Genomic DNA, 12,840 nt, shown 5'->3' with positions numbered 1-12,840 from the left:
CTTAGAGGGCGAAAATGCTTACGGCACCGGGTATTCCCAGGCGGTCTCCCATCCAAGTACTAACCCGGCCCGACCCTGCTTAGCTTCCGAGATCGGACGAGATCGGGCGTGTTCAGAGTGGTATGGCCGTAAACGAGGAGTGCAGCCACACAAAGGGTCTTTATAGGTGAGACAGACCCGGGTCAAGTCATTGTGTACACACAACTACGTTAAAGTTCATGAATATCACAATTAACATGACGCCTTCATTAGAAACACACATTTCTGGTTAGTCAAGTCTTACCTCATGAAACTGATAATCCACACATAGAACATAAAAAGTGACCACTAACAACTCCTACGCTCACGATGGTCATCATCATCATCTTCATCATCTTCATCATCATCTTCATCATCACACAGTGGCTCGTCTCATTCACTTCTCATGTGCATTTATTCTTCATATATTATGACCATGTACAATACTGGTTTTCTGATTGTGTGCTTTCATATATCTTTCCTAATGTAACTTCAATGTTTTTTGAAATGTTTATGGGTTCAAAGCCAGCTGGAACCATCTTTGGCTTTTCCTCACTTCCACACACACACACACACACACACACGGTCTCTCTCTCTCTCTCTCTCTCTCTCTCTCTCTCTCTCTGTGTGGGGAGGGGGCGTATACAGAATACCAGGACAGAGGGAGTGTTAATTTGCAAATTGTAGAAGTTTCTCAGTTATATTCCTTTTTAAAGCTCTTTAAATGTTATTGTACTTTTGTACAGCTGTGCAGCATTGAGTGAAGTGTAAAAAGCTGCAATAATATTTCCTGAAATGACAGTGAAGGAGAAACAGCGCCCCCCGCTGCTTAGAGGGCGAAAATGCTTACGGCACCGGGTATTCCCAGGCGGTCTCCCATCCAAGTACTAACCCGGCCCGACCCTGCTTAGCTTCCGAGATCGGACGAGATCGGGCGTGTTCAGAGTGGTATGGCCGTAAACGAGGAGTGCAGCCACACACAGGCTCTTTATAGGTGAGACAGACCCGGGTCAAGTCATTGTGTACACACAACTACGTTAAAGTTCATGAATATCACAATTAACATGATGCCTTCATTAGAAACACACATTTCTGGTTAGTCAAGTCTTACCTCATGAAACTGATAATCCACACATAGAACATAAAAAGTGACCACTAACAACTCCTACGCTCACGATGGTCATCATCATCATCTTCATCATCTTCATCATCATCTTCATCATCACACAGTGGCTCGTCTCATTCACTTCTCATGTGCATTTATTCTTCATATATTATGACCATGTACAATACTGGTTTTCTGATTGTGTGCTTTCATATATCTTTCCTAATGTAACTTCAATGTTTTTTGAAATGTTTATGGGTTCAAAGCCAGCTGGAACCATCTTTGGCTTTTCCTCACTTCCACACACACACACACACACACACACACACGGTCTCTCTCTCTCTCTCTCTCTCTCTCTCTCTCTCTCTCTCTGTGTGTGGGGAGGGGGCGTATACAGAATACCAGGACAGAGGGAGTGTTAATTTGCAAATTGTAGAAGTTTCTCAGTTATATTCCTTTTTAAAGCTCTTTAAATGTTATTGTACTTTTGTACAGCTGTGCAGCATTGAGTGAAGTGTAAAAAGCTGCAATAATATTTCCTGAAATGACAGTGAAGGAGAAACAGCGCCCCCCGCTGCTTAGAGGGCGAAAATGCTTACGGCACCGGGTATTCCCAGGCGGTCTCCCATCCAAGTACTAACCCGGCCCGACCCTGCTTAGCTTCCGAGATCGGACGAGATCGGGCGTGTTCAGAGTGGTATGGCCGTAAACGAGGAGTGCAGCCACACACAGGCTCTTTATAGGTGAGACAGACCCGGGTCAAGTCACTGTGCACACAAAGATACCAAACTACGTTTTTGGAAAATAATTTATGATCCAAATCAACATTTAAAGCTTTGGTGATGGAGGGTTAGGTCAGGAGAAATGAATTTCTCCTCTTTTCCTCTCCTTTTCTCTCTTTTTTTTCTTATCTTGTCTTCTACCCCAGTGTCATTTAGTAAATATTATTGTCGCATTTTACACTTCACTCAATGCTGCACAGCTGTAGAACTTTCTTCATCTTTGTTCATATAATTGTGATGTTGAATAATTAGCCAATTGAAAGAGGTTCTCAGTTATATTCCTTTTTAAAGCTCTTTAAATGTTATTGTACTTTTGTACAGCTGTGCAGCATTGAGTGAAGTGTAAAAAGCTGCAATAATATTTCCTGAAATGACAGTGAAGGAGAAACAGCGCCCCCCGCTGCTTAGAGGGCAAAAATGCTTACGGCACCGGGTATTCCCAGGCGGTCTCCCATCCAAGTACTAACCCGGCCCGACCATGCTTAGCTTCCGAGATCGGACGAGATCGGGCGTGTTCAGAGTGGTATGGCCGTAAACGAGGAGTGCAGCCACACACAGGCTCTTTATAGGTGAGACAGACCCGGGTCAAGTCATTGTGTACACACAACTACGTTAAAGTTCATGAATATCACAATTAACATGATGCCTTCATTAGAAACACACATTTCTGGTTAGTCAAGTCTTACCTCATGAAACTGATAATCCACACATAGAACATAAAAAGTGACCACTAACAACTCCTACGCTCACGATGGTCATCATCATCATCTTCATCATCTTCATCATCATCTTCATCATCACACAGTGGCTCGTCTCATTCACTTCTCATGTGCATTTATTCTTCATATATTATGACCATGTACAATACTGGTTTTCTGATTGTGTGCTTTCATATATCTTTCCTAATGTAACTTCAATGTTTTTTCAAATGTTTATGGGTTCAAAGCCAGCTGGAACCATCTTTGGCTTTTCCTCACTTCCACACACACACACACACACACACACACACGGTCTCTCTCTCTCTCTCTCTCTCTCTCTCTCTCTCTCTCTCTCTCTCTCTCTCTCTGTGTGTGGGGAGGGGGCGTATACAGAATACCAGGACAGAGGGAGTGTTAATTTGCAAATTGTAGAAGTTTCTCAGTTATATTCCTTTTTAAAGCTCTTTAAATGTTATTGTACTTTTGTACAGCTGTGCAGCATTGAGTGAATTGTAAAAAGCTGCAATAATATTTCCTGAAATGACAGTGAAGGAGAAACAGCGCCCCCCGCTGCTTAGAGGGCGAAAATGCTTACGGCACCGGGTATTCCCAGGCGGTCTCCCATCCAAGTACTAACCCGGCCCGACCCTGTTTAGCTTCCAAGATCGGACGAGATCGGGCGTGTTCAGAGTGGTATGGCCGTAAACGAGGAGTGCAGCCACACACAGGCTCTTTATAGGTGAGACAGACCCGGGTCAAGTCACTGTGCACACAAAGATACCAAACTACGTTTTTGGAAAATAATTTATGATCCAAATCAACATTTAAAGCTTTGGTGATGGAGGGTTAGGTCAGGAGAAATGAATTTCTCCTCTTTTCCTCTCCTTTTCTCTCTTTTTTTTCTTATCTTGTCTTCTACCCCAGTGTCATTTAGTAAATATTATTGTCGCATTTTACACTTCACTCAATGCTGCACAGCTGTAGAACTTTCTTCATCTTTGTTCATATAATTGTGATGTTGAATAATTAGCCAATTGAAAGAGGTTCTCAGTTATATTCCTTTTTAAAGCTCTTTAAATGTTATTGTACTTTTGTACAGCTGTGCAGCATTGAGTGAAGTGTAAAAAGCTGCAATAATATTTCCTGAAATGACAGTGAAGGAGAAACAGCGCCCCCCGCTGCTTAGAGGGCAAAAATGCTTACGGCACCGGGTATTCCCAGGCGGTCTCCCATCCAAGTACTAACCCGGCCCGACCCTGCTTAGCTTCCGAGATCGGACGAGATCGGGCGTGTTCAGAGTGGTATGGCCGTAAACGAGGAGTGCAGCCACACAAAGGGTCTTTATAGGTGAGACAGACCCGGGTCAAGTCATTGTGTACACACAACTACGTTAAAGTTCATGAATATCACAATTAACATGATGCCTTCATTAGAAACACACATTTCTGGTTAGTCAAGTCTTACCTCATGAAACTGATAATCCACACATAGAAACATAAAAAGTGACCACTAACAACTCCTACGCTCACGATGGTCATCATCATCATCTTCATCATCTTCATCATCATCTTCATCATCACACAGTGGCTCGTCTCATTCACTTCTCATGTGCATTTATTCTTCATATATTATGACCATGTACAATACTGGTTTTCTGATTGTGTGCTTTCATATATCTTTCCTAATGTAACTTCAATGTTTTTTGAAATGTTTATGGGTTCAAAGCCAGCTGGAACCATCTTTGGCTTTTCCTCACTTCCACACACACACACACACACACACACACGGTCTCTCTCTCTCTCTCTCTCTCTCTCTCTCTCTCTGTGTGTGGGGAGGGGGCGTATACAGAATACCAGGACAGAGGGAGTGTTAATTTGCAAATTGTAGAAGTTTCTCAGTTATATTCCTTTTTAAAGCTCTTTAAATGTTATTGTACTTTTGTACAGCTGTGCAGCATTGAGTGAAGTGTAAAAAGCTGCAATAATATTTCCTGAAATGACAGTGAAGGAGAAACAGCGCCCCCCGCTGCTTAGAGGGCAAAAATGCTTACAGCACCGGGTACTCCCAGGCGGTCTCCCATCCAAGTACTAACCCGGCCCGACCCTGCTTAGCTTCCGAGATCGGACAAGATCGGGCGTGTTCAGAGTGGTATGGCCGTAAACGAGGACTGCAGCCACACACAGGCTCTTTATAGGTGAGACAGACCCGGGTCAAGTCACTGTGCACACAAAGATACCAAACTACGTTTTTGGAAAATAATTTATGATCCAAATCAACATTTAAAGCTTTGGTGATGGAGGGTTAGGTCAGGAGAAATGAATTTCTCCTCTTTTCCTCTCCTTTTCTCTCTTTTTTTTCTTATCTTGTCTTCTACCCCAGTGTCATTTAGTAAATATTATTGTCGCATTTTACACTTCACTCAATGCTGCACAGCTGTAGAACTTTCTTCATCTTTGTTCATATAATTGTGATGTTGAATAATTAGCCAATTGAAAGAGGTTCTCAGTTATATTCCTTTTTAAAGCTCTTTAAATGTTATTGTACTTTTGTACAGCTGTGCAGCATTGAGTGAAGTGTAAAAAGCTGCAATAATATTTCCTGAAATGACAGTGAAGGAGAAACAGCGCCCCCCGCTGCTTAGAGGGCAAAAATGCTTACGGCACCGGGTATTCCCAGGCGGTCTCCCATCCAAGTACTAACCCGGCCCGACCCTGCTTAGCTTCCGAGATCGGACGAGATCGGGCGTGTTCAGAGTGGTATGGCCGTAAACGAGGAGTGCAGCCACACACAGGCTCTTTATAGGTGAGACAGACCCGGGTCAAGTCATTGTGTACACACAACTACGTTAAAGTTCATGAATATCACAATTAACATGATGCCTTCATTAGAAACACACATTTCTGGTTAGTCAAGTCTTACCTCATGAAACTGATAATCCACACATAGAACATAAAAAGTGACCACTAACAACTCCTACGCTCACGATGGTCATCATCATCATCTTCATCATCTTCATCATCATCTTCATCATCACACAGTGGCTCGTCTCATTCACTTCTCATGTGCATTTATTCTTCATATATTATGACCATGTACAATACTGGTTTTCTGATTGTGTGCTTTCATATATCTTTCCTAATGTAACTTCAATGTTTTTTCAAATGTTTATGGGTTCAAAGCCAGCTGGAACCATCTTTGGCTTTTCCTCACTTCCACACACACACACACACACACACACGGTCTCTCTCTCTCTCTCTCTCTCTCTCTCTCTCTCTCTCTCTGTGTGTGGGGAGGGGTGGTATACAGAATACCAGGACAGAGGGAGTGTTAATTTGCAAATTGTAGAAGTTTCTCAGTTATATTCCTTTTTAAAGCTCTTTAAATGTTATTGTACTTTTGTACAGCTGTGCAGCATTGAGTGAAGTGTAAAAAGCTGCAATAATATTTCCTGAAATGACAGTGAAGGAGAAACAGCGCCCCCCGGTGCTTAGAGGGCGAAAATGCTTACGGCACCGGGTATTCCCAGGCGGTCTCCCATCCAAGTACTTACCCGGCCCGACCCTGCTTAGCTTCCGAGATCGGACGAGATCGGGCGTGTTCAGAGTGGTATGGCCGTAAACGAGGAGTGCAGCAACACACAGGCTCTTTATAGGTGAGACAGACCCGGGTCAAGTCACTGTGCACACAAAGATACCAAACTACGTTTTTGGAAAATAATTTATGATCCAAATCAACATTTAAAGCTTTGGTGATGGAGGGTTAGGTCAGGAGAAATGAATTTCTCCTCTTTTCCTCTCCTTTTCTCTCTTTTTTTTCTTATCTTGTCTTCTACCCCAGTGTCATTTAGTAAATATTATTGTCGCATTTTACACTTCACTCAATGCTGCACAGCTGTAGAACTTTCTTCATCTTTGTTCATATAATTGTGATGTTGAATAATTAGCCAATTGAAAGAGGTTCTCAGTTATATTCCTTTTTAAAGCTCTTTAAATGTTATTGTACTTTTGTACAGCTGTGCAGCATTGAGTGAAGTGTAAAAAGCTGCAATAATATTTCCTGAAATGACAGTGAAGGAGAAACAGCGCCCCCCGCTGCTTAGAGGGCAAAAATGCTTACAGCACCGGGTATTCCCAGGCGGTCTCCCATCCAAGTACTAACCCGGCCCGACCCTGCTTAGCTTCCGAGATCGGACGAGATCGGGCGTGTTCAGAGTGGTATGGCCGTAAACGAGGAGTGCAGCCACACACAGGCTCTTTATAGGTGAGACAGACCCGGGTCAAGTCACTGTGCACACAAAGATACCAAACTACGTTTTTGGAAAATAATTTATGATCCAAATCAACATTTAAAGCTTTGGTGATGGAGGGTTAGGTCAGGAGAAATGAATTTCTCCTCTTTTCCTCTCCTTTTCTCTCTTTTTTTTCTTATCTTGTCTTCTACCCCAGTGTCATTTAGTAAATATTATTGTCGCATTTTACACTTCACTCAATGCTGCACAGCTGTAGAACTTTCTTCATCTTTGTTCATATAATTGTGATGTTGAATAATTAGCCAATTGAAAGAGGTTCTCAGTTATATTCCTTTTTAAAGCTCTTTAAATGTTATTGTACTTTTGTACAGCTGTGCAGCATTGAGTGAAGTGTAAAAAGCTGCAATAATATTTCCTGAAATGACAGTGAAGGAGAAACAGCGCCCCCCGCTGCTTAGAGGGCGAAAATGCTTACGGCACCGGGTATTCCCAGGCGGTCTCCCATCCAAGTACTAACCCGGCCCGACCCTGCTTAGCTTCCGAGATCGGACGAGATCGGGCGTGTTCAGAGTGGTATGGCCGTAAGCGAGGAGTGCAGCCACACACAGGCTCTTTATAGGTGAGACAGACCCGGGTCAAGTCACTGTGCACACAAAGATACCAAACTACGTTTTTGGAAAATAATTTATGATCCAAATCAACATTTAAAGCTTTGGTGATGGAGGGTTAGGTCAGGAGAAATGAATTTCTCCTCTTTTCCTCTCCTTTTCTCTCTTTTTTTTCTTATCTTGTCTTCTACCCCAGTGTCATTTAGTAAATATTATTGTCGCATTTTACACTTCACTCAATGCTGCACAGCTGTAGAACTTTCTTCATCTTTGTTCATATAATTGTGATGTTGAATAATTAGCCAATTGAAAGAGGTTCTCAGTTATATTCCTTTTTAAAGCTCTTTAAATGTTATTGTACTTTTGTACAGCTGTGCAGCATTGAGTGAAGTGTAAAAAGCTGCAATAATATTTCCTGAAATGACAGTGAAGGAGAAACAGCGCCCCCCGCTGCTTAGAGGGCAAAAATGCTTACGGCACCGGGTATTCCCAGGCGGTCTCCCATCCAAGTACTAACCCGGCCCGACCCTGCTTAGCTTCCGAGATCGGGCGTGTTCAGAGTGGTATGGCCGTAAACGAGGAGTGCAGCCACACACAGGCTCTTTATAGGTGAGACAGACCCGGGTCAAGTCATTGTGTACACACAACTACGTTAAAGTTCATGAATATCACAATTAACATGATGCCTTCATTAGAAACACACATTTCTGGTTAGTCAAGTCTTACCTCATGAAACTGATAATCCACACATAGAACATAAAAAGTGACCACTAACAACTCCTACGCTCACGATGGTCATCATCATCATCTTCATCATCTTCATCATCATCTTCATCATCACACAGTGGCTCGTCTCATTCACTTCTCATGTGCATTTATTCTTCATATATTATGACCATGTACAATACTGGTTTTCTGATTGTGTGCTTTCATATATCTTTCCTAATGTAACTTCAATGTTTTTTGAAATGTTTATGGGTTCAAAGCCAGCTGGAACCATCTTTGGCTTTTCCTCACTTCCACACACACACACACACACACACACGGTCTCTCTCTCTCTCTCTCTCTCTCTCTCTCTCTCTCTCGCTCTGTGTGTGGGGAGGGGGCGTATACAGAATACCAGGACAGAGGGAGTGTTAATTTGCAAATTGTAGAAGTTTCTCAGTTATATTCCTTTTTAAAGCTCTTTAAATGTTATTGTACTTTTGTACAGCTGTGCAGCATTGAGTGAAGTGTAAAAAGCTGCAATAATATTTCCTGAAATGACAGTGAAGGAGAAACAGCGCCCCCCGCTGCTTAGAGGGCGAAAATGCTTACGGCACCGGGTATTCCCAGGCGGTCTCCCATCCAAGTACTAACCCGGCCCGACCCTGCTTAGCTTCCGAGATCGGACGAGATCGGGCGTGTTCAGAGTGGTATGGCCGTAAGCGAGGAGTGCAGCCACACACAGGCTCTTTATAGGTGAGACAGACCCGGGTCAAGTCACTGTGCACACAAAGATACCAAACTACGTTTTTGGAAAATAATTTATGATCCAAATCAACATTTAAAGCTTTGGTGATGGAGGGTTAGGTCAGGAGAAATGAATTTCTCCTCTTTTCCTCTCCTTTTCTCTCTTTTTTTTCTTATCTTGTCTTCTACCCCAGTGTCATTTAGTAAATATTATTGTCGCATTTTACACTTCACTCAATGCTGCACAGCTGTAGAACTTTCTTCATCTTTGTTCATATAATTGTGATGTTGAATAATTAGCCAATTGAAAGAGGTTCTCAGTTATATTCCTTTTTAAAGCTCTTTAAATGTTATTGTACTTTTGTACAGCTGTGCAGCATTGAGTGAAGTGTAAAAAGCTGCAATAATATTTCCTGAAATGACAGTGAAGGAGAAACAGCGCCCCCCGCTGCTTAGAGGGCAAAAATGCTTACGGCACCGGGTATTCCCAGGCGGTCTCCCATCCAAGTACTAACCCGGCCCGACCCTGCTTAGCTTCCGAGATCGGGCGTGTTCAGAGTGGTATGGCCGTAAACGAGGAGTGCAGCCACACACAGGCTCTTTATAGGTGAGACAGACCCGGGTCAAGTCATTGTGTACACACAACTACGTTAAAGTTCATGAATATCACAATTAACATGATGCCTTCATTAGAAACACACATTTCTGGTTAGTCAAGTCTTACCTCATGAAACTGATAATCCACACATAGAACATAAAAAGTGACCACTAACAACTCCTACGCTCACGATGGTCATCATCATCATCTTCATCATCTTCATCATCATCTTCATCATCACACAGTGGCTCGTCTCATTCACTTCTCATGTGCATTTATTCTTCATATATTATGACCATGTACAATACTGGTTTTCTGATTGTGTGCTTTCATATATCTTTCCTAATGTAACTTCAATGTTTTTTGAAATGTTTATGGGTTCAAAGCCAGCTGGAACCATCTTTGGCTTTTCCTCACTTCCACACACACACACACACACACACGGTCTCTCTCTCTCTCTCTCTCTCTCTCTCTCTCTCTCTCTCTGTGTGTGGGGAGGGGTGGTATACAGAATACCAGGACAGAGGGAGTGTTAATTTGCAAATTGTAGAAGTTTCTCAGTTATATTCCTTTTTAAAGCTCTTTAAATGTTATTGTACTTTTGTACAGCTGTGCAGCATTGAGTGAAGTGTAAAAAGCTGCAATAATATTTCCTGAAATGACAGTGAAGGAGAAACAGCGCCCCCCGCTGCTTAGAGGGCGAAAATGCTTACGGCACCGGGTATTCCCAGGCGGTCTCCCATCCAAGTACTAACCCGGCCCGACCCTGCTTAGCTTCCGAGATCGGACGAGATCGGGCGTGTTCAGAGTGGTATGGCCGTAAACGAGGAGTGCAGCCACACACAGGCTCTTTATAGGTGAGACAGACCCGGGTCAAGTCACTGTGCACACAAAGATACCAAACTACGTTTTTGGAAAATAATTTATGATCCAAATCAACATTTAAAGCTTTGGTGATGGAGGGTTAGGTCAGGAGAAATGAATTTCTCCTCTTTTCCTCTCCTTTTCTCTCTTTTTTTTCTTATCTTGTCTTCTACCCCAGTGTCATTTAGTAAATATTATTGTCGCATTTTACACTTCACTCAATGCTGCACAGCTGTAGAACTTTCTTCATCTTTGTTCATATAATTGTGATGTTGAATAATTAGCCAATTGAAAGAGGTTCTCAGTTATATTCCTTTTTAAAGCTCTTTAAATGTTATTGTACTTTTGTACAGCTGTGCAGCATTGAGTGAAGTGTAAAAAGCTGCAATAATATTTCCTGAAATGACAGTGAAGGAGAAACAGCGCCCCCCGCTGCTTAGAGGGCAAAAATGCTTACGGCACCGGGTATTCCCAGGCGGTCTCCCATCCAAGTACTAACCCGGCCCGACCCTGCTTAGCTTCCGAGATCGGACGAGATTGGGCGTGTTCAGAGTGGTATGGCCGTAAACGAGGAGTGCAGCCACACACAGGCTCTTTATAGGTGAGACAGACCCGGGTCAAGTCACTGTGCACACAAAGATACCAAACTACGTTTTTGGAAAATAATTTATGATCCAAATCAACATTTAAAGCTTTGGTGATGGAGGGTTAGGTCAGGAGAAATGAATTTCTCCTCTTTTCCTCTCCTTTTCTCTCTTTTTTTTTTTATCTTGTCTTCTACCCCAGTGTCATTTAGTAAATATTATTGTCGCATTTTACACTTCACTCAATGCTGCACAGCTGTAGAACTTTCTTCATCTTTGTTCATATAATTGTGATGTTGAATAATTAGCCAATTGAAAGAGGTTCTCAGTTATATTCCTTTTTAAAGCTCTTTAAATGTTATTGTACTTTTGTACAGCTGTGCAGCATTGAGTGAAGTGTAAAAAGCTGCAATAATATTTCCTGAAATGACAGTGAAGGAGAAACAGCGCCCCCCGCTGCTTAGAGGGCAAAAATGCTTACGGCACCGGGTATTCCCAGGCGGTGTCCCATCCAAGTACTTACCCGGCCCGACCCTGCTTAGCTTCCGAGATCGGACAAGATCGGGCGTGTTCAGAGTGGTATGGGCGTAAACGAGGAGTGCAGCCACACACAGGCTCTTTATAGGTGAGACAGACCCGGGTCAAGTCATTGTGTACACACAACTACGTTAAAGTTCATGAATATCACAATTAACATGATGCCTTCATTAGAAACACACATTTCTGGTTAGTCAAGTCTTACCTCATGAAACTGATAATCCACACATAGAACATAAAAAGTGACCACTAACAACTCCTACGCTCACGATGGTCATCATCATCATCTTCATCATCTTCATCATCATCTTCATCATCACACAGTGGCTCGTCTCATTCACTTCTCATGTGCATTTATTCTTCATATATTATGACCATGTACAATACTGGTTTTCTGATTGTGTGCTTTCATATATCTTTCCTAATGTAACTTCAATGTTTTTTGAAATGTTTATGGGTTCAAAGCCAGCTGGAACCATCTTTGGCTTTTCCTCACTTCCACACACACACACACACACACACACACACGGTCTCTCTCTCTCTCTCTCTCTCTCTCTCTCTCTCTCTCTCTCTGTGTGTGGGGAGGGGGCGTATACAGAATACCAGGACATAGGGAGTGTTAATTTGCAAATTGTAGAAGTTTCTCAGTTATATTCCTTTTTAAAGCTCTTTAAATGTTATTGTACCTTTGTACAGCTGTGCAGCATTGAGTGAAGTGTAAAAAGCTGCAATAATATTTCCTGAAATGACAGTGAAGGAGAAACAGCGCCCCCCGCTGCTTAGAGGGCGAAAATGCTTACGGCACCGGGTATTCCCAGGCGGTCTCCCATCCAAGTACTAACCCGGCCCGACCCTGCTTAGCTTCCGAGATCGGACGAGATCGGGCGTGTTCAGAGTGGTATGGCCGTAAACGAGGAGTGCAGCCACACACAGGCTCTTTATAGGTGAGACAGACCCGGGTCAAGTCACTGTGCACACAAAGATACCAAACTACGTTTTTGGAAAATAATTTATGATCCAAATCAACATTTAAAGCTTTGGTGATGGAGGGTTAGGTCAGGAGAAATGAATTTCTCCTCTTTTCCTCTCCTTTTCTCTCTTTTTTTTCTTATCTTGTCTTCTACCCCAGTGTCATTTAGTAAATATTATTGCCGCATTTTACACTTCACTCAATGCTGCACAGCTGTAGAACTTTCTTCATCTTTGTTAATATAATTGTGATGTTGAATAATTAGCCAATTGAAAGAGGTTCTCAGTTATATTCCTTTTTAAAGCTCTTTAAATGTTATTGTACTTTTGTACAGCTGTGCAGCATTGAGTGAAGTGTAAAAAGCTGCAATAATAT

At 42.5% G+C, this 12,840-nt stretch overlaps 16 non-coding genes and 2 pseudogenes across 16 annotated transcripts; all 18 read right to left on the bottom strand.

Annotated features, from left to right (window-relative positions):
- Positions 1-15: 15 nt before the first annotated feature.
- LOC142997127 (5S ribosomal RNA) lies at positions 16-134 on the bottom strand. The gene has a single exon (XR_012961864.1). It is a non-coding gene; the product is annotated as a 5S ribosomal RNA (ribosomal RNA).
- A 727-nt stretch (positions 135-861) lies between these two features.
- LOC142997114 (5S ribosomal RNA) lies at positions 862-980 on the bottom strand. The gene has a single exon (XR_012961852.1). It is a non-coding gene; the product is annotated as a 5S ribosomal RNA (ribosomal RNA).
- A 735-nt stretch (positions 981-1,715) lies between these two features.
- Positions 1,716-1,834, bottom strand: LOC142997102 (5S ribosomal RNA). The gene has a single exon (XR_012961841.1). It is a non-coding gene; the product is annotated as a 5S ribosomal RNA (ribosomal RNA).
- Positions 1,835-2,323: 489 nt separating this feature from the next.
- Positions 2,324-2,442, bottom strand: LOC142998737 (5S ribosomal RNA). The gene has a single exon (XR_012963034.1). It is a non-coding gene; the product is annotated as a 5S ribosomal RNA (ribosomal RNA).
- Positions 2,443-3,191: 749 nt separating this feature from the next.
- On the bottom strand, positions 3,192-3,310 carry LOC142998831 (5S ribosomal RNA). The gene has a single exon (XR_012963121.1). It is a non-coding gene; the product is annotated as a 5S ribosomal RNA (ribosomal RNA).
- Positions 3,311-3,799: 489 nt separating this feature from the next.
- Positions 3,800-3,918, bottom strand: LOC142997091 (5S ribosomal RNA). The gene has a single exon (XR_012961829.1). It is a non-coding gene; the product is annotated as a 5S ribosomal RNA (ribosomal RNA).
- Positions 3,919-4,646: 728 nt separating this feature from the next.
- Positions 4,647-4,765, bottom strand: LOC142997111 (5S ribosomal RNA). Its single transcript, XR_012961849.1, has one exon. It is a non-coding gene; the product is annotated as a 5S ribosomal RNA (ribosomal RNA).
- Positions 4,766-5,254: 489 nt separating this feature from the next.
- Positions 5,255-5,373, bottom strand: LOC142997079 (5S ribosomal RNA). The gene has a single exon (XR_012961818.1). It is a non-coding gene; the product is annotated as a 5S ribosomal RNA (ribosomal RNA).
- Positions 5,374-6,104: 731 nt separating this feature from the next.
- Positions 6,105-6,223, bottom strand: LOC142998634 (5S ribosomal RNA). The gene has a single exon (XR_012962935.1). It is a non-coding gene; the product is annotated as a 5S ribosomal RNA (ribosomal RNA).
- A 489-nt stretch (positions 6,224-6,712) lies between these two features.
- Positions 6,713-6,831, bottom strand: LOC142998622 (5S ribosomal RNA). The gene has a single exon (XR_012962924.1). It is a non-coding gene; the product is annotated as a 5S ribosomal RNA (ribosomal RNA).
- Positions 6,832-7,320: 489 nt separating this feature from the next.
- Positions 7,321-7,439, bottom strand: LOC142998668 (5S ribosomal RNA). Its single transcript, XR_012962967.1, has one exon. It is a non-coding gene; the product is annotated as a 5S ribosomal RNA (ribosomal RNA).
- A 489-nt stretch (positions 7,440-7,928) lies between these two features.
- Positions 7,929-8,037, bottom strand: LOC142998043 (5S ribosomal RNA; annotated as a pseudogene).
- Positions 8,038-8,770: 733 nt separating this feature from the next.
- LOC142998223 (5S ribosomal RNA) lies at positions 8,771-8,889 on the bottom strand. The gene has a single exon (XR_012962718.1). It is a non-coding gene; the product is annotated as a 5S ribosomal RNA (ribosomal RNA).
- Positions 8,890-9,378: 489 nt separating this feature from the next.
- Positions 9,379-9,487, bottom strand: LOC142998041 (5S ribosomal RNA; annotated as a pseudogene).
- Positions 9,488-10,216: 729 nt separating this feature from the next.
- Positions 10,217-10,335, bottom strand: LOC142997068 (5S ribosomal RNA). Its single transcript, XR_012961807.1, has one exon. It is a non-coding gene; the product is annotated as a 5S ribosomal RNA (ribosomal RNA).
- Positions 10,336-10,824: 489 nt separating this feature from the next.
- On the bottom strand, positions 10,825-10,943 carry LOC142998851 (5S ribosomal RNA). Its single transcript, XR_012963140.1, has one exon. It is a non-coding gene; the product is annotated as a 5S ribosomal RNA (ribosomal RNA).
- Positions 10,944-11,432: 489 nt separating this feature from the next.
- On the bottom strand, positions 11,433-11,551 carry LOC142997769 (5S ribosomal RNA). The gene has a single exon (XR_012962478.1). It is a non-coding gene; the product is annotated as a 5S ribosomal RNA (ribosomal RNA).
- A 737-nt stretch (positions 11,552-12,288) lies between these two features.
- On the bottom strand, positions 12,289-12,407 carry LOC142998955 (5S ribosomal RNA). The gene has a single exon (XR_012963239.1). It is a non-coding gene; the product is annotated as a 5S ribosomal RNA (ribosomal RNA).
- Positions 12,408-12,840: the final 433 nt, after the last annotated feature.

Source organism: Genypterus blacodes, unplaced genomic scaffold (genome assembly GCF_046128005.1).
Source record: "Genypterus blacodes isolate CSIRO-AG114 ecotype Tasmania unplaced genomic scaffold, CSIRO-AGI_Gbla_v1 ptg000039l_1, whole genome shotgun sequence".
Classification (NCBI taxonomy): domain Eukaryota; kingdom Metazoa; phylum Chordata; class Actinopteri; order Ophidiiformes; family Ophidiidae; genus Genypterus; species Genypterus blacodes.
This window is presented reverse-complemented; position numbering and strand designations above follow the sequence as displayed.